This window comes from Rhineura floridana, chromosome 9 (assembly GCF_030035675.1).
Source record: "Rhineura floridana isolate rRhiFlo1 chromosome 9, rRhiFlo1.hap2, whole genome shotgun sequence".
NCBI lineage: Eukaryota > Metazoa > Chordata > Lepidosauria > Squamata > Rhineuridae > Rhineura > Rhineura floridana.
In genome coordinates, this window is record NC_084488.1 from 66,896,392 (window position 1) to 66,914,878 (window position 18,487).

The 18,487-nt window shown below is 42.2% G+C and overlaps 1 long non-coding RNA gene across 1 annotated transcript; it reads left to right on the forward strand.

Moving 5' to 3' along the window:
• Nucleotides 1-12: 12 nt before the first annotated feature.
• On the forward strand, nucleotides 13-18,045 carry LOC133364371 (uncharacterized). Its single transcript, XR_009757927.1, has 3 exons — nucleotides 13-169; nucleotides 16,938-17,029; nucleotides 17,500-18,045. It is a non-coding gene; the product is annotated as an uncharacterized LOC133364371 (long non-coding RNA).
• Nucleotides 18,046-18,487: the final 442 nt, after the last annotated feature.

An 18,487-nucleotide genomic window follows, 5' to 3' on the forward strand; every position in this document is an offset into this window, starting at 1 on the left:
TCCCTAAAACAGTGAGGTCAGGACAGCCTTTACAGCAGCTTATATAGCAGATATTGTTGAACTACAACTCGCATTCATCCCTGATCACTGGTCATGTTGCCTGGGGCTGACTGGAGTTGGACTCCAACAACATCTGGAAGGCAACAGATGCCTGCCCCCCCTTTACATGGTGAGTTTCCTTTCAAGCAGAGAGGACTGATGCAGATCAGTATTTGTAATAGTCTGGTTATTTATGTATGCACAGGTACAATATTACAGGGGCACAGGAACGAGCACACAGACTGTTATCATTATTTGTGTGTGTGTGTGTGTGTGTGTGTACATGATTTATGTTGCACTTTCCTTAGAAAGCAAGTCAGGTCATTAGTGCCCACTTTCTCTTCATCTCTTTTTTTTTCTCCTAGCAGAGAAATGACTGGTTTGAAGATATGATCAAACTAAAGATAGATCAGTTGGTCTTTCAGCTACCACACTGCCATATGTAACAGAAAATTATCTCTGGCTAGTGTAGCTCTTACAACTTGTCTGTGATAATAAATCCCTGTTATCAAAAGAAAAACTACTCACAATTCTCTTTAATGTTTGTTTGAACTTATGATGATGACTGCTGTTCTCATTGCTATCCCTGTGTACTGTTATCACATCAATATTGTGTTTGAACAAGCTCAGTGCAATTCTTCTGATGTTATTCATCCAGGAGGGGGGCAGCTTCAGTGGCTGCATCCTCCTTTACAACAGTGTCGCCTGCTAGAGAAGCAGGAGGGTTTTTCCAGATTGTGACATGGAAACCCCGACAGACCCAATAATGAGGTTCGATATGATGTAGCATTTGTCACCGGAAAGGTTTTTGTTTATGGTAACAGGCAGTTAGAAATGCTTATCTTTGCTTTTAGTCAGTCATTTCTATCCATCTAGAGAGAGAAATAGAGACTACAAACCGTATGCCCACCAGCACTTATTGCTGTATTCAAGTGTTCAAAATTAAATTAAATGGCCCTGAAGGTACACAGGTATTCCTTGTACCAAGGGTCTCAGAAGCCTTTAAAGAGGCTAGACAGACATGTTGCAAATCATGCCTCCTGTTTCTAAGCCGCATTGGGCAAATACGTATATTCAATGTGTGTGCATATCACATCTATCTATATCAATATCTGTCAATAGATAGATACTGTAGATATTCTGCCGTTTATCATTTTTTATATTAAAGGCAGTTAATAACAAATATAAAATGATCAGAAAATGGAAAAGTAGAAGATCAGTTAAAATGAAACGAAGCAGACTTCAAATGAACAGCATCTGCCAAAAGCACTTCAATAACATCACCAACCATAACTCAGATCACCTCATCAAAAGCCTTCTTAAAAAATAAAGTTTGGGCCATACACTGGAAAGCAGAGATTGAGCCGCGTGGACTTCCTACAGGAAGGCATCCTACAACTAAGATGCAGTGATCAAGAAAGCCTGGTCTTTTGCGCTCACCCACTGCTCTTCGGACAGTGGAGGGACATGCAGCAGAGTATCAGATTTCAGCAAAGTGTGCAGGTAAATACATGTGGGAGGAGGTCATCTTTATTTGTCCGTACATTATGATAACTAGTAGTCAGAAACTATAGACTGGAACCAGTTATCTTCAGATCTATGTTCTGCTGCCCCTTACGAATAGCCATTCAGGACTGCTATTGGAAAGGTTCCCAGCAACAAGGAGACTCTACCCCCTCAAGACCACCATCAGTATCTCCTGATCTAGGAGGGCTATACAAGCTTCCAGGTCAGCCTTGGACTTGTTGGGCCACAGTTAGTCTTTCTTGACCTACTCTGTCCAGCTACTGTATGATTTTTGTTTACATGATTACCTGCCAGATGGATTGCCCTCAGGGCCTGTTCCCAGAGATTTGTACCTCCTGCTCCCTACCATGCCAATTATCTAATAATAGAGGATATTTATTTACTACATTTCTATCTCATTGTTTTTCATTTTTATCAACAATTTTCTGAGGTAGATTAGGCTGAGAGGTAGTGAATGCCCCGAGGATATCCAGTGAGCTTTGTGGGGATTTGAACCTAGGCTTCCTCAGTCCTAGTTTGATTTTTTAACTACTACACCATGCTGGTGCTCTTTTGAGGCCAGCCTTCTCCAATGTGATATCCTCCAGATGTTTTGGACTACAGCTATCATCATCCCTGATCATTGGCTATGCTAGATGAGGCTGATGGGAGTTAGATTCCAACAAACATCTAGAGGGTACCAGTTTGGAGCCCATAGCACTAGGCTGGCTACAGATGAGTCTCAGTGTTCTGAAGTCGTTTTAATAGCTTCAGTTTAAAACAATAAGACCCAAACAATTGCAATTCACTTATCATTTAATAATACCTATGTCAGTCTTCCTCAACCTGGTGCCCTTCAGATGTTGTAGAACTACCCTCCAGATATTTTGGACTATAATTCCCATCGTCCCTGACCATTGGACATGCTGGCTAGGGCTGATAGGAATTGTAGTTCAAAATATCTAGGGGACACCAGGTCAGGGAGGGCTGACCAATGTATTCACCAGTTTTATATCAAACTGTTTAAAGTGTGGCTAATAGCTTATTTTCAGGTGTTATAAATTATGGTCAAATCTTTAACAAATCATGAAGGCAGTGTATGGAAGAAGATTGCAGTAATTAGTGAAGAGAGACATGAACATATCATGATTTGACATGGCTGACTTAGCTGGTAAACTATGCCAGATATGTTTATTGGTATTTGTAGTATAAAAATTGTCCACAAATGTATGGTGTCAGCAACAAATAGATGAGATAACATAAATATAATATAAAATGTTGAGAATATGTTCAAAGACAATGTGTAAATTGCTTTTGGCAGTCTAAAATGCTAGGTTTGTGTTAAGAGACAAAATCCTAATAATAAAAAACTATCAATAGAGCAAAGTGTACCAAAATTGATGTTTTTAGAATGTGAGATGACAGACTAACTCAAAGGGCACTAGATTTTTAAAAAATCTTTGAACAGCTGACCTGTGTGCCATATAATGAGCTGCTATTGAACACACCTGCCCCACAGTTTCAAAAACAAATTGATATGTGGAATTGAGGGAAGCTGTTGGAGAAGAACAAGCCTGGACCCCTTTTGAGTCCATGGAACTAGTTTGTGCTTTGGGGTGTGTGTGATCCCTATAGAAACCTATATAGGTGACCTGTGTACTACATAGTCCTAGGACAAAATTTCCAGCAGACCAGGGATAGCAACTAGCACTAGTAAAAAAAATAATCCAGAGGGGTAGTTGTGCTAGTCTCTTGCGGCAAAAACAACAAAGAGTCCTGTGGCATTTTAAAGATGAATAGATTTATTATGGTGTAAGCTTTTGTAAAGCGCACTTCATCAGATACATGAAGTGAAATCCTAGTTGGCAGGTATATAAAGGAGAAAACAGTAAGGTGAAAGTTGAATGGCAAGGAGATGCGAAAGAGCACAGTCAGCATTATTTGGACTTCTCTGAAAACTGAGTTAAAGTGCCAGAAGCAAGAGTTAATTTAATTAACTAAAAAGCATAACATTCTCTTGCAACTTCCCAGAAACACAAAATGACAACTGAATTCAAGATAAAACTGACTCACACTCCAGCCCCACATGCATTGTGGGGCCCTCTCCACCAAAGTTTGAGTGTTATCACTGGTACTGTCTGAGGAAAAGGGCCATCCCTACTATTAGGCAGAGAAATTTGGGGTGTGATGAAAGGGCAGGAAATTGTTAATCATTTAATTTATTATTGTTGTATTTTACTGCTAGGTAGAGGGAGAGGCACTTGTAGGATTTTGTGCCTCAGGTGCCAGAATAACTTGATTTTTTAAGAGGGCACCATTTACTGCTTTGCCTCAGGCAGCAAAATACCTGCCTACCAAAATACCTTGGACAGGTCCTGAGGGACATTTCAGAGATTACCACATTTCTGCAAATTCACTGCGGATCAACTGCATCTTTTCAGTATTGCTTGAAGAATATTCATACATCTCAAATAGGTTGTAAACACAATGGGCTATGCCTGTTTCAGGCATATGTATTTTCAGACACTGAAATGTCTTTTAAATGTTACCCAAAAAATGTAACTGGCTCATGGTAGAAATGCGTGCAACACAAGGACAAACACAAGGAACAGGAACTTTTCTGTGGTAGCACTAACACAATGGAATGCCCTACCTAAGGATGTTTTTCAGACCCTATTGCTGCTTGCCTTTTGCCAAGCATCTATAGTATCTTTTCTAGTAGTCATTTTTAGGTATGATATTTTAATATAGATTTTTGACTGATGGCTTTCAGTATTTGTTAAAAATGATATTTTGATATATTTATGTATTTGCCCCATAACAGAACTAACATTCTGAATCATAGAATCGTAGAGTTAGAAGGGCCCTATAAGGCTATCGAGTCCAATCCCTTGCTCAATGCAGGAATCCATATTAAAACATACCCAACAGGAGGCTGTCCAGCTACCTCTTGAAAGCCTCCAGTGTTGGAGAGCCCACCACCTCCCTAGGTAATTGGTTCCATTGTTGTACTGTTCTAACAGTTAGGAAATTTTTCCTGATGTCAGTCAAAATCTGGCTTCCAGCAACTTGAGCCCATTATTCCATGTCCTGCACTCTGGGATGATTGAGAAGAGATCATGGCCCTCCTCTGTGTGGCAACCTTTCAAGTACTTGAAGAGTGCTATCATATCTCCCCTCAGTCTTCTCTTCTCAAGGCTAGACACGCCCAGTTCTTCCAGTCTTTGCTCATAGGGCTTCGTTTCCAGTCCTCTGATCATCCCTGTTGCCCTCTTCTGTGCCTGTTCCAGTTTGTCTGCATCCTTCTTAAACTGCAGAACTGGATGCAGTCCTCAAGATGAGGCCTAACCACTGCCGAATAGAGGGAAACTAATACTTCACGCAATTTGGAAACTTTACTTCTGTTAATGCAGCGTAAAATAGCATTTGCCTTTTTGCAATCACATCACACTGTTGGCTCATACTCAGCTTGTGATCAACAACAATCCCAAGATCCTTCTCGCATGTAGTATTGCTGAGCCAAGTATCCCGTCTTATAACTATGCATTTGGTGTATTTTTCCTAACTGTAGAACTTTGCACATATCCCTGTTAGATTTCATTCTGTTATTTTCAGCACAATGCTCCAGTCTATCAGGATCCCTTTGAATTTTGTTTTTGTCCTACATAGTATTAGCTATCCCACCCAATTTTGTATCATCTGCAAATTTGATAAGCATTTCCTGTACCTCCTCATCCAAGTTATAAAAAAAATGTTGAAGAGCATTGGGTCCAAGACCGCACCTTGCAGTACCCACTTGTTACCTCCCCTGCTTTGACAAGGACTCATTGATAAGCAGTCTTTGAGTACAATTCTGTAGCCAACTGTGGATCCATCTGATAGTTGTTCCAACCAGCTCACATTTAGCTAGCTTGCTAATCAGAATATCTTGGCTTTTTGTCAAAAGCTTTGCTGAAGTCAAGATATATTATGTCCACAGCATTCCCACAGTCTATCAGGGAGGTTACCCGATCAAAAACTGAAATAAGATTAGTCTGGCAGGATTTGTTCTTGACAAATCAGTGTTGGCTTCTAACAATCACTGCATTGTTTTCAAGGTGCTTACGGATTGACTGCTTTATAATCTGCTCCAGAGTTTTCCCAGGGATTGATGTCAGGCTGACTGGTATGTAGTTCACAGGTTCCTCCCTTTTGCCCTTTTTGAAGAAAGGGACAACATTAGACCTCCTCCAGTCATCCGGCACTTCACCCATCCTCCACAATTTTGCAAAGATAATTAGATAGTGATTCTGCGAGGTCTTCAGCCAATTCCTTCAGTACTCTAGGATGCAGTTCATTGGGCCCTGAAGATTTAAACTCGTTCAAAGTGATTAGGTATTCATTGACCATTTGTCTATCAATCTCAATCTGCAATCCTGCCCCTTCAATTTCACGTTTCCCAAGTCATAGACCCTCTTTTGGGAAAAGACTGAACCAAAGTAGGAATTTCCTTTTCCTTGTCATCTGTTATCATTTTGCCTTTTCTGTCTTTTCCTTGTCATCTGTTATCATTTTGCCATCTTCATTGAATAGCAGTACCACCATTTATTTTCTCTGTGTTTTACAATGGATGTTCCTAAAGAAAGCTCTTTTTGTTGCTTTTGGCCTCCCTTGCTAACCTCAGCTCATTCTCAGCTTTAGCCTTCCTTATACCATCCCTGCAATTCCTGTCTTCACTCTTCCTTTGTGGCCTAGCCTTTTTTCCACTTCCTGTGTGTGTCCTTTTTTGTTTTCAGGTCACCTCTAAGCTTTCTGTGAAGCCACATTGGCTTCTGCTGTCTTCCCCCTTTTTTCCTTGATGGAATTGTTTGCCATTGTGCCCTTAGAATTTCCTCTTTGAGAAACTCCCACCCATCTTGGATTCCTTTTTTCATTAGGGGTGTTTGGCATGGAACTTTACTTACCATTGTGCTGACTTTTCTGAAGTCCCGGGTACACATATGGCTACTCTCAGCTTTTGCTTCCTTTAAAATCAAAAGCTCAAGTATAGTGTGGTCACTTTTCCCCAGAGTTTCCATAACTGCCACTTCATCCACCAAGTCATTTCTATTGGTTAGAATCAACTGAAGGATAGCTGATCCTCTAGTTGCTTCCTCCACTTTCTGTAGGAGAAAGTTATCTTCAACATAAGTCAGGAATTGCTTGGAGGGGCAGTGTTTGGCAGAATTTATCTCCCAACAGGTATCGGGGTACTGAAGTTCCCCATTACTACTACAACTTGCCTCAAAACATTGGCAATTTTCATCCTCATCTTCTCCTTGATTGGATGGTTGGTACTAGACTCCAACCACCATGTTCCTTTTATTCCTTACCCCATTTATTTAAATCCAGATACTCTTGGTGAAGCTACCAAGGTCATCCTCCTGTATTTCTGTGCAGGGATATATATTTTTTAATATATATTATTATTATTATTTATTATTTATTAAATTTCTATACCGCCCCATAGCTGAAGCTCTCTGGGCGGTTCACAACAGAATAAATACATCAATATACAATTAAAACACATATAGAATTAAAACACTCAAAAATATTAACGTTAAAAATACTGATATACTAAATACTAAAAGCATAAAGTATAAGATACAAAGATGTTATAATGTTAAATGATTAAATGATTAAAAATGATTAACATAATTAATTAAAATGCCTGGGAGAAGAAGAACGTTTTAACCTGGCGCCGAAAGGATATTAACGTTGGCGCCAGGCGTACTTCAAGGGGGATTGTTCCATAACTCGGGGGACACCACTGAGAAGGCCCTTTTTCTTGTTGCTACCCTCTGAGCTTCTCTCTGAGTAGGTGCCCGGAGGAGGGCCTTCGATGTTGACCGAAGTGTATGGGTAGGTTCATATCGGGAGAGGCGTTCCGACAGGTATTGTGGTCCCATGCCGTGTAAGGCTTTATAGGTTAAAACCAACACCTTGAATTGGGCCCGGAAACATATAGGCAGCCAGTGCAAGCGGGCCAGAATCGGTGTTATATGTTCGGACCACCTTGTCCCAGTTAACAATCTGGCCGCTGCATTTTGCACGAGCTGCAGTTTCCGAACCGTCTTCAAAGGCAGCCCCACGTAGAGCGCATTACAGTAATCTAATTTAGAAGTTACCAGAGCATGAATGACTGAAGCAAGGTTGTCTCTGTCCAGATAGGGGCGTAGCTGGGCCACCAACCGAAGTTGGTAGAAAGCATTCCGTGCCACCGAGGCTACCTGAGCCTCAAGTGACAAGGATGGTTCAAAAAGAACGCCCAAGCTGCGAACCTGCCCTTTCAGGGGGAGTGCAACCCCATCCAGGACAGGTCGAACATCCATCATCTGATCAGAGGAGCCACCCACTAACAGCATTTCAGTCTTGTCTGGATTGAGCCTCAGTTTATTAGCTCTCATCCAGTCCATTGTCGCAACCAGGCACCGATTCAGCACATCGACAGCCTCACCTGAAAAAGATGTAAAGGAGAAGTAGAGCTGCGTGTCATCAGCATACTGGTGACAACGCACTCCAAAACTCCTGATGACCATACCCAGTGGCTTCATGTAGATGTTAAAAAGCATGGGGGATAGAACTGACCCCTGCGGAACTCCATACTGGAGGACCCGGGTGCCGAGCAATACTGCCCATGCACTACCTTCTGGAGACGACCCGCCAAGTAGGAGCAGAACCATTGCCAGGCAGTACCTCCAACTCCCAAATCAGCGAGTCTCCCCAGAAGGATACCATGGTCGATGGTATCAAAGGCTGCTGATAAATCAAGGAGAATCAACAGAGTTACATTCCCCCTGTCTTTCTCCCGACAAAGGTCATCGTACAGGGCGACCAAGGCTGTCTCAGTGCCAGAAGCGGGCCTGAAACCTGATTGAAATGGATCCAGATAATCAGTCTCATCCAAGAGTGTCTGGAGCTGATCCGCAACCACTCGTTCCAGGACCTTGCCCAGGAATGGGATATTTGCTACCGGCCTATAATTGTTATAATTTTCTGGGTCCAGGGAAGATTTCTTCAGGAGCGGTCTCACTACCGCTTCTTTTAGGCAGTCAGGGACCACTCCCTCTCGCAATGAGGCATTAATCACTTCCCTGGCCCAGCCGGCTGTTCCATCCCTGCTAGCTTTTATTAGCCAAGAAAGGCAAGGATCCAGTACAGAAGTGGTTGCACGCACCTGTCCAAGCACCTTGTCAACATCCTCAAGCTGCACCAACTGAAATTCATCCAAAAAATCAGGACAAGACTGTGTTCCGGATACCTCATTCGATTCAACTGTTATAACATTGGAGTCTAAGTCCCGACGGATGCAAAAGATTTTATCTTGGAAGTGTTGAGCAAAAGCACTGCAGCGGGCCTCTGATGGTTCTACCAAGTCCCTAGGATCAGAATGTAATAGTCCTCGGACAATTTTAAAAAGCTCCGCTGGACGGCAGATAGATGATTTAATAGTGTCAGCAAAATACTGCTTTTTTGCTGCTCTTACTGCCCCTAAATACAACTTGGTATAGTCACTTACCAATGTATAATTGCATCCATCAGGAGTTCGTCTCCATTTGCACTCAAGCCGTCTCCTATATTGCTTCATCGCTCTCAGCTCCAGAGTATACCATGGATATATAGCGTGACTCCACCTCCCTTTCTATTCTCTCTGTTCTTTTTTAACAAGTTATATCCTTCAGTTGCTGTATTCCAGTCATGGGAGTCATCCTATCAAGTTCCAGTTATTCCTATCAAGTTGTATTTACTCTCCTGTATTAAGAGTTCAAATTTGTCCTATTTGTTTCCCCTACTCTGGGCATTAGTATACAGACATTGAAGACCATGTGATTTATGCCTGGCTGCCTTCCTACATTTTTATGAAGACTATTACTGGGCCCCATTAGAGCCATTTTCTCAGTTCCTCTTACTGTGCACAAGCCTTTGGTAGTTGTTACCACCAGGTTTACATTTCCCTTCCCCTTCAGTTTACCGCTCTCCTGATTAAGTTCTCCATGCTGTGGCCAAACACATTCTTCCCAGTCCTTGTGAGGTGTAGTCCATCATTTGCCAGTAGTCCATCTTCCAGGAAGCATAGTCCGTGGTCCCAGAATCTAAATCTCTCACATCGGCATCATTTTCATAGCCAGTCATTCACCCTGAATATATTTGTTTCCTTTTCTACTCCTCTTCTAAGTACCAAAAGGGTGGGTAAGAATTCTATCTGGGCCCCAAAGTCTTTGAGTTTCCTTCCCAGTGCTTCAAAATCTAATGTGATTTCTTTGTAGCTTTGTAGCTCTGCTTGGCAGTATCATTCATTCCCTCTGTGGCATCCTTTGGCACCTACTGGGCCCCCAGAGATTCCACAGGGCCCTCTGCTGTATTGATACATACTGTCATGAGCCCCGCAGTCTCAGAAGAGTCTGGTTTGGAATAGCAGTGTTTGACAGAGGAGGAGGTGGATGAGACAGAGGGGATGAGTGAGCAGGAGACAGCCAGAGGGGAGGATAAGGACCCAGCTCCTTTGCCTCAGGTTGTTGGAGATGGGGCACCAGAGGTGCCAGCTTTTGTCTCCACCCTGCCCCTGGAGCAGGACATGTCCCTGGGGACCAAGTGAGCTGCTGACTTAACAGGTGGGGCAGCAGAGCAGGAGGAGATGCCTCAAGGGCATGGCCACTGTGCTGTCACCCACAACTCAGTGCCATCTCCATTGGCTATAGGCTTCTCACTGACTACACTACAATCTTCCTGCATGGGGTGAGAGTGCCAGCTCACCATGCCTTACTCTTTTAAAGCTAGTCAGGAAGGGTGTGGAGACTTATCAAGACATCTTCATTGCTACCATCCAGTCTAGTCTATTCCAGACCCTGCTCTCAGACTCTTGTTTGCAACCAGCATTATTTTGAAACCCTTGCTGAACATGTACCAAACTTTCCCGAATAAATTGTTTCCTATTACTGGAATGAAAAGCCTTATTGCGGTGCTTTGGGACAGGAGCCAGATCACATGCTCTCTTAAACCTGGAGTTGACCCTGGCCCACTGTGCTAGGTGGCTTGGAGCCACCATTTTAATTTCCCATAATGCTCCAGAGTGATTGTGCATGGGAGGCATTGTAGGAAATTAAAATTATTTGAACTCTCCCAGCTAATTCCAGAGCTGTATAGCTTTCTATTGCTGCCAATATCAGTACCCACCAATATAGAAGGGGAGCTACTTGAGTGTACCATGCCCTGGAGCTTGTGTCCCATGTCAAAAATTAATAGATTAGTAAATTTGATATAGCTTTCTGAAAAGCACAACCAGTAGTTTGCTTTAAAAAAACAACAGACTGTTCACCATATCCCGCCACCATCTGAGTCAGTGGTTGCCAACCTTTTTGGACCAGTGAACACATTTCAAATTTTGGGAGTGCTGGGGGTGCCAGTCATAAAATGGCTGCCACGGAGACATGGAAAACCACCTAGGTTGCCATTGTGTACCCACTTATCTGGGACTAAGACCCATTAGACACAAAGAGGCTTACTTTTGAAATAGGTATATATACCTTTGTAATGCAAATTAACTATGCAGTGAATTCATAATGATGTCCTGGGCATCAACTCCTGCACAGTTTTCACACGTTGCTATTTGGAGAGGCAATTCTTTAGCATCCACCAATATTTATTGTGTAGTAGTATTTGCGGAAAATAACTTCTAGGGAGTAACTGATCACAGACTAATTCACCACAGGAAAAATGCATGCTGGTTGCTAGGAAATAAGGAAGGGCAAACAGCAAAGTTTTCAAGGACTACTAGAAATTAAGACACAAGCAGGAAAAGAGCACTTTACAGGAGGAGGAAATAGCCCTTTAGAATTTTATTTATTTTTATTTATTTTATTTCATTTTTAAACCACCCATAGCGAATAGCTCTCTGGGCGGTGTACAAAAGATTAAAAGTACAGAAATACAAAATATCACAATAAATAAACTGAAACAAAGAGATTTAAAATTGTAACATTAAACGCTTTAAAATGCCTGGGAGCATAGCCAGGTCTTAACCTGGCGCCGAAAAGATAGAAGCGTCGGCGCCAGGTGTATTTCTTCGGGGAGGCTATTCCACAATTCAGGGGCCACTACAGAAAAGGCCCTAGATCGAGTAACTGTCCTCCGGGCTTCCCGATGGGTTGGTACCCGGAGGAGGGCCTTAGACGCTGAGCGAAGTGACTGGGTAGGTTCATAGCGGGAAAGGCGTTCCACAAGATACTGCAGTCCCATGCCGTGTAAGGCTTTATAGGTCAAAACCAGCACCTTGCAAACGGGCCAGAACAGGTGTTATATGCGCTGACCGGCTGGTCCTCGTCAGCAGTCTGGCTGCTGCGTTTTGCACTAGCTGAAGCTTCCAAACTGTCTTCAAGGGCAGCCCTACGTAGAGCGCATTACAGTAATCCAACCTAGAAGTTACCAGAGCATGAACAACTGAGGCGAGGTCATTCCTGTCCAGATAGGGGCGTAGCTGGGCTACCAACCGAAGGTGGTAGAATGCATTCCTTGCCACCGTGGCCACTTGCGCCTCCAGAGACAAGGAAGGATCGAAAAGAACCCCAAGACCACGAACCTGTTCCTTCAAGGGGAGTGTAACCCCATCTAGAACAGGGTAAGCATCCACCATCTGGGCAGGGAAGGCATTCACCAACAGTGTCTCAGTCTTGTCTGGACTGAGTCTCAGTTTATTATCTCTCATCCAGTCCATTATCGCGGTCAGGCAGTGATTCAGCACATCCACAGACTCACCTGTAGAAGATGAAAAGGAGAAATAGAGCTGCGTGTCATCAGCGTACTGGTGGCAACGCACTCCAAAACTCCTGATGACGGCACCCAGAGGCTGCATGTAGATGTTAAAAAGCATGGGGGACAAAACCGACCCCTGAGGGACTCCACAATGGAGAGTCCAAGGAGTTGAGCAATGTTCCCCAAGTACTACCTTCTGGTGACGATCCGCCAAGTAGGAGCGGAACCACTGCCAAGCAGTGCCTCCAACTCCCAACTCCGCGAGTCTCCCCAGAAGGATACCATGGTCGATGGTATCAAACGCCGCTGAGAGATCAAGGAGAATCAACAGAGTCACACTCCCTCTGTCCCTCTCCCGACAAAGGAGAATCCCAGGGATTCCTATTGCCTGATGTCTTCATGACTCATCACAGCTCTGACTTCACTCATTGGCTAAAAACACTGACTGGTGGAAGCAGTCAGGCTGGCTCATTTCACAGAGATCACTTAGAAGGGTACCTGCACATTTTCCTTCATCACTTACTTTCTAGGAGGGCTAGAGACTTATCTTGTTTAAAAAATGAAAGCTTGGAGTCTGGGGTCCATCATGTGTGTGCCAATGAGAGTCTTTGGGGGTACTATGGCACCCACAAGTGCTGGGTTGGTGACTCTCAATCTATGTTTGGTCAAGAGGCATGAGAGGGCCTTCTCTGTGGCTGTAGCCAAACTGTGGATCTCTCTTCCTAAGGAGGTACACCTGTCTTATGGCCTTCTGTCACATTGGGAGTCTGGGAGTCTTTTTAGACTCTTCCCTCTCGCTTGAGGCTCAAGTAGCCTCGGTGGTTAGGAATGCGTTTTACCAACTTCGGTTGGTAGCCCAGCTACGTCCCTATTTGAGTAAAGAGGACCTTACATCAGTGGTACATGCTCTGGTAACCTCACGTTTGGATTACTGTAATGCGCTTTACGTAGGGCTACCTTTGAAGACAGTTCGGAAGCTACAACTAGTGCAAAATGCGGCGGCCAGATTGCTGACAAGGACCAAGCGGTCCGAGCATATAACACCTGTTCTGGCCAGCTTGCACTGGTTGCCAATATGTTTCCAGGCTAGATTCAAAGTGTTGGTATTAACCTATAAAGCCTTATACGGTGCGGGACCACGATACCTTGCGGAACGCCTCTTCCGATATGAACCGGCCCGTGCACTACGTTCTGCTACGAAGGCCCTCCTCCGGGTTCCAACTCACAGGGAGGCCCGGAGGGTGATGACAAGATCTAGGGCCTTCTCAGTGGTGGCCCCCAAACTATGGAACAGTCTCCCCGAGGAAGTACGCCTGGCGCCGACTCTGCTCTCCTTCCGGCGCCAGGTCAAAACCTTCCTATTCTCTGAAGCATTTTAAGTTACACTGATTTACTTTTTAAAATGTTTATTGTATTGGATTGATGATTGTATTTTAGTATTATTTTGTTATTCATTGTATTTTTATGCTATTTTATGTTCACCGCCCAGAGAGCTATTGCTAGTCGGGCGGTATATAAATTTAATAAATAAATAAATAAATAAAATTGTGAAGACCTTCCGTTTCAAACAAATAAACATTCATTTTAAAAAGTCCTGTTCATGTATTTTAATCTGACTTTCATCTGCTGTTTTTAACCTATCTTTCTTTTTTTGTCACCTCTATTTTAACATATCTTTCTTTTTTCGTCACCCCCTGGTGATTTTAAGTGTGTTATTATGCTGCAAGATGCCTGGGGCATTTTGTAAATGGAGAGACATGCTTATTTATTTATTTGTTTATTATTTGATTTATATCCTGCCCTTCCTCCCAGCAGGAACCCAGGGCGGCAAACAAAAGCGCTAAAAACACATCAAAACATCATAAAAACAGACCTTAAAATACATTAAAACAAAACAACTTTAAGAACATTAAAAAAAAAAAAAAGCTTTAAAAAATCTTTTAAAAAGGGTTAAAAACATATTGTTTAAAATAAAATAAAAAAACATATTAAAAGCAATTCCAACACAGATGCAGACTGCGATAGGTCTCAACTTAAAAGGCTTGTTGAAAGAGGAGCGTCTTCAAAAAGCGCCGAAAAGATAACAGAGATGTTAAAAATGATTTAATGAAATTATAGTCTATATGAATGGTAACACTGGTGCTAATTCAAGAAAAGAAACAGAAAATTGCCCCAATAAAATGGAGGCAGGGATGAAAGGGCAGGAGCTGAACAATGAGAGACTTCCATCTAGTACAAAAGCTTGTATGTTAACAGGGCCCAAGATTTTATGAGGGAAAAAATCAGGGAAATATGAGTACAAACAGTGACAGATCCTGCAGACGGGTGAAGGCTCTGTCCTCCCCCCTCATGAAAATCAGTAGCATGTCATGCAAACAGCTCTATTATTATTATTAGAATTTAAATAATATTAACACATTATCACTATTAATCCATTCAGAAGTTTTCTAGCATGAGCCCCACTGAAATGAATGGAAGTTGAGTGAGAGCACTACCATGCAATCATTTCAATGGCACTTGCTCTTGAACTGTGTCCTTCCATTATGACTGGGGTTTTTTTTCCAGACAAGACAGGAAGCATCTGAACAATTAAGTTTATGCTGACTGCAGCCGTTTAATTTCAATATCTGCAGCTGTGAAGTTACCAGGGAATTATCCATCTCCATGTGGCTTTTCCACATCTGTCTCCTAAATCAGAGATACAAATGGTAAAATTGAGTACCTTGAGGCATTTTGTGGATTTGAGACACCCCCAAAACATTTAGACATGTACCAAACAGTTACAAGAGGACACAATTAGCATAGTCTCATCTATGACAGTTATATATATAAAAACATTTTTGCATATCACTGTGTGGGGTGGAAAACAATATTTTACCTATTTTCCTCTCTGAGATTTTCAGTCACAGATAAATGGGGCTAGAGCATATGAGAAAATACATTTGGCATATGGTTTTGAAACATTATACATCAGGGATGAGCAAAAAAGAGCAATTTTTTTTAAAAAAATTGCATTACAGTACCATGTTCAAGCAAAAGCCCAGTGGAATGGAAGCTGAGGTTGGAGTAGATTTGTAGGACATTTTCACAGATGTTCCTCAAATTCATGGTCTGAAGAACATTCATCGTTTACCCTTATTTTCTTCTAGGCAATTTCAGCATCAGATAGGATAATCGCTAACCATGCAACATTAGCAACAAGGAATCATAGAAACCTAGAGTTTAATCATATTGAACTTACTAGAACTTACTTCTGAGTAACCATGGATAGGATCAGGCTGATATTGGTGAAAAGCATTTATTTCATCTCCATGCAGTGAGGCAAGAGAATCAACATACCCAGCATATCATTTTTTATAGAAAATAGCATGTAGTCAGAACTGTAAGTATTCTGTACAGAATATGAGCTTTCATTTTTTAAAATAAAGTTCTTAAGTTTGCACATTTCTCCCTCCATGACAAATAGCAACTTTGGTGGTAAACATGTCGCCAGCAATTTGGATTCAATGTTGTGTTGACATATAACATCATCTTGCATTTCCTTCAATCTCTGAGTACTTCAAGTTTCCATAAGTCTGGCGGCTTCTGCTCCTCGCCTGCTGTGTGTAAATGCAAAGTAGTCGGCATGTATGTGTTCAATAAATACTAAGTTCTGTCAAATTTCTTTAATCTTGCCCTCTGCTCATGACACTCGCTAAATTGTGTTATACATATTTAAGAACCAGAGTTGTGCACTGGGGCACAAAATCTGCTGTGAGCCATTTTCTTCATCTCCAGTAGCAAAAGCAACCCATAGTCCCAAATGTTTGTTCAGCATGACTAAGAAGTCTCCTCCTTAAAAGATATTTTGTCTTGGGTAAGGAAGCCTCAGGTTATACTTTTATCTTTCTCTACGTTGCTGCTACCTCCTTGATCACCATTGCATGAAGTGATGACACTAACTGAAGTTGATTTCTACCGCTGGTTAGCCTTAGAACTGGAGTTCCCAACGTGGCACCCGTGAGCAATCACTGCATCCTCAGACATCCCTCATTGTGCCCACCAAGGCCCCCTGCTCCTCCCATTTTTAAAAAGAGTTTGAGGGTTGCTTGCTTTTTTCTGTGTTCTGTTTGATTTTGGTAGGTGTAGGTATTTTGGATGCAATTATTTGGTTTTCTTTTTAGTATTGCCAGGTTTTATTCTGTGAAATAGGCATTTTGTGGTTTCCACAGCAGTTTCTCTGACTTCCAAATATGCCCCAAAAAGGTTGGAGACCCCTGCCTTACACTGTAACCACACAGTAAATAGCATGGGACCATAAAATGTAACAACCAGCACCACACCAACACTTACCATTTTACTGTGGAATTGGATCCTCATGCATGTCTGAGCCATTCAAAAGGAGTCAATGGAACAAAACAAATATTTGAACAAGTGCAAAGTAGTTTTACATGCTATAGATACTTTACAGTACAAACCTCACAGTACACATTTTAAAATAAGATATATTGTGAATCATTAATGGTTTCCTTCCTCTGGAGTTTGTCCATCTGTCCTTCCTCCCTCCCCCCCGTATTTTGGTCTTCTAAAGCATGGATGGGCAATATGTGGCCCTTCAAACATTGTTTTCTTCCAACTCTCATCAGCTCCAGACAACATAGCCAGTGGTAAAGGATTATGGGAGTTGTAGTCCAACAGCACCTGGAGGATCACACATTCCCCACCTCTATTCTAACAGGTAAGAAACTTTCCTGTTTTGGCATGCACTTGGAAATATGGGGGTTTAGCTGTCTCCTGTCTGCTGCTGCTGCTGTTGTATATTTAGTTTGGCTGCTGCTATTTTCTTTTTTATGTTATTTTGATGCAGCCAACGCTTTTGGTTTTAATTATTTAAATTCATTCATTTTTATTTTTTTAATTTTTGATTTTATCAATTTAGGACTGATATGATGATTTTGGTTTGCTTTTTTAAATGGTGTTATGAGGCAACTGTTGAATGAATAAATAACATACAAGCATAGTAATTAAATACTTAACATGTAAATTTGGGCCTGGGGTGTGGCAGAAACTTTTAATATAGCACTTTAGGATACAACATTCTCCTCTGCAATCTGGCACACTGTGTTTTCTGTGAGTGGAAAGAAATAACTATATATCACCTCAGTCTACATACTATCTGTATACTCCTTATCTTTTGTCTCCTGACAGTTACTGGAAAACCAGTGCAGGCAAGCAGCCAAGAAGGCAAAGATATGGAGGCAGCAAGTGGGAATCAGGTGGACTCAGGAGTACCAAAGGCCCAGACAGTCAACCAACAAGCATTTAGCAGCTGCAGCTGTATCTCACTTGCTCCCAGAGGAATATTGCTCTATCAGCCAAGAGGGAATTACTAGAGATACATGCCTGTCAGTGAGCAGCAACTGTAGGGCTCTTGTGGACAGACATCTCTGTGAAGTAGAAGTCCCAACAGAAATACTGAATACTGCTGAGAGTTACATGCTACTTTTTGATATGACACTTTAAACATGAGATAGAAAAATGCCAAAGGGTTTCTGAGAGACAAGGCTGTAAGGTGGTATTTCTTAGGCTCACATCTGTGGGTTAGGGTGTACAATCATCAGAAGACATTTATTCAAGTCAGTAAAGTGCAGGCAACGCTATGAAACAGGGCTGGATTAAGACATGCTGAGGCCTTAAACCAGTGTTTCTCAACCGGTGTGCCTCCAGATGTTGTTGGACCACAATTCCCATCTTTCCTGACCATTGGCAATGCTGGCTGAGGCTGATGGGAGTTGTGGTCCAACAACATCTGGAGGCACACTGGTTGAGAAACACTGCCTTAAACTATGCCAACTTTAAAAGGCCCCACAGCATTACCCCTCAAAAATGTGTATTATTATGTAAAACATGAAATTTAGTAAATATTTTGCATTTAGATGCCCCTCACAATCTGAGGCCCTAAATTGTACCTTACTTAGTTTGTGTGCAAATCCAGTACTGCCATGAAGAGAAGCTATCCCAGTGTAAGGTATTTTCTAGCTTTGTGGAAATAACACCACCATTAAAAAAGTTTTTACATCTACGCCCCACTTTCCCTCTTAAGGATTCAAGGTGGCATACATGGATTTCCCCTTTTTCATTTTATCCTCACAACAATCCTCTGAAGTAAGTTACTCTGAGAGATAGTGACTGGTCC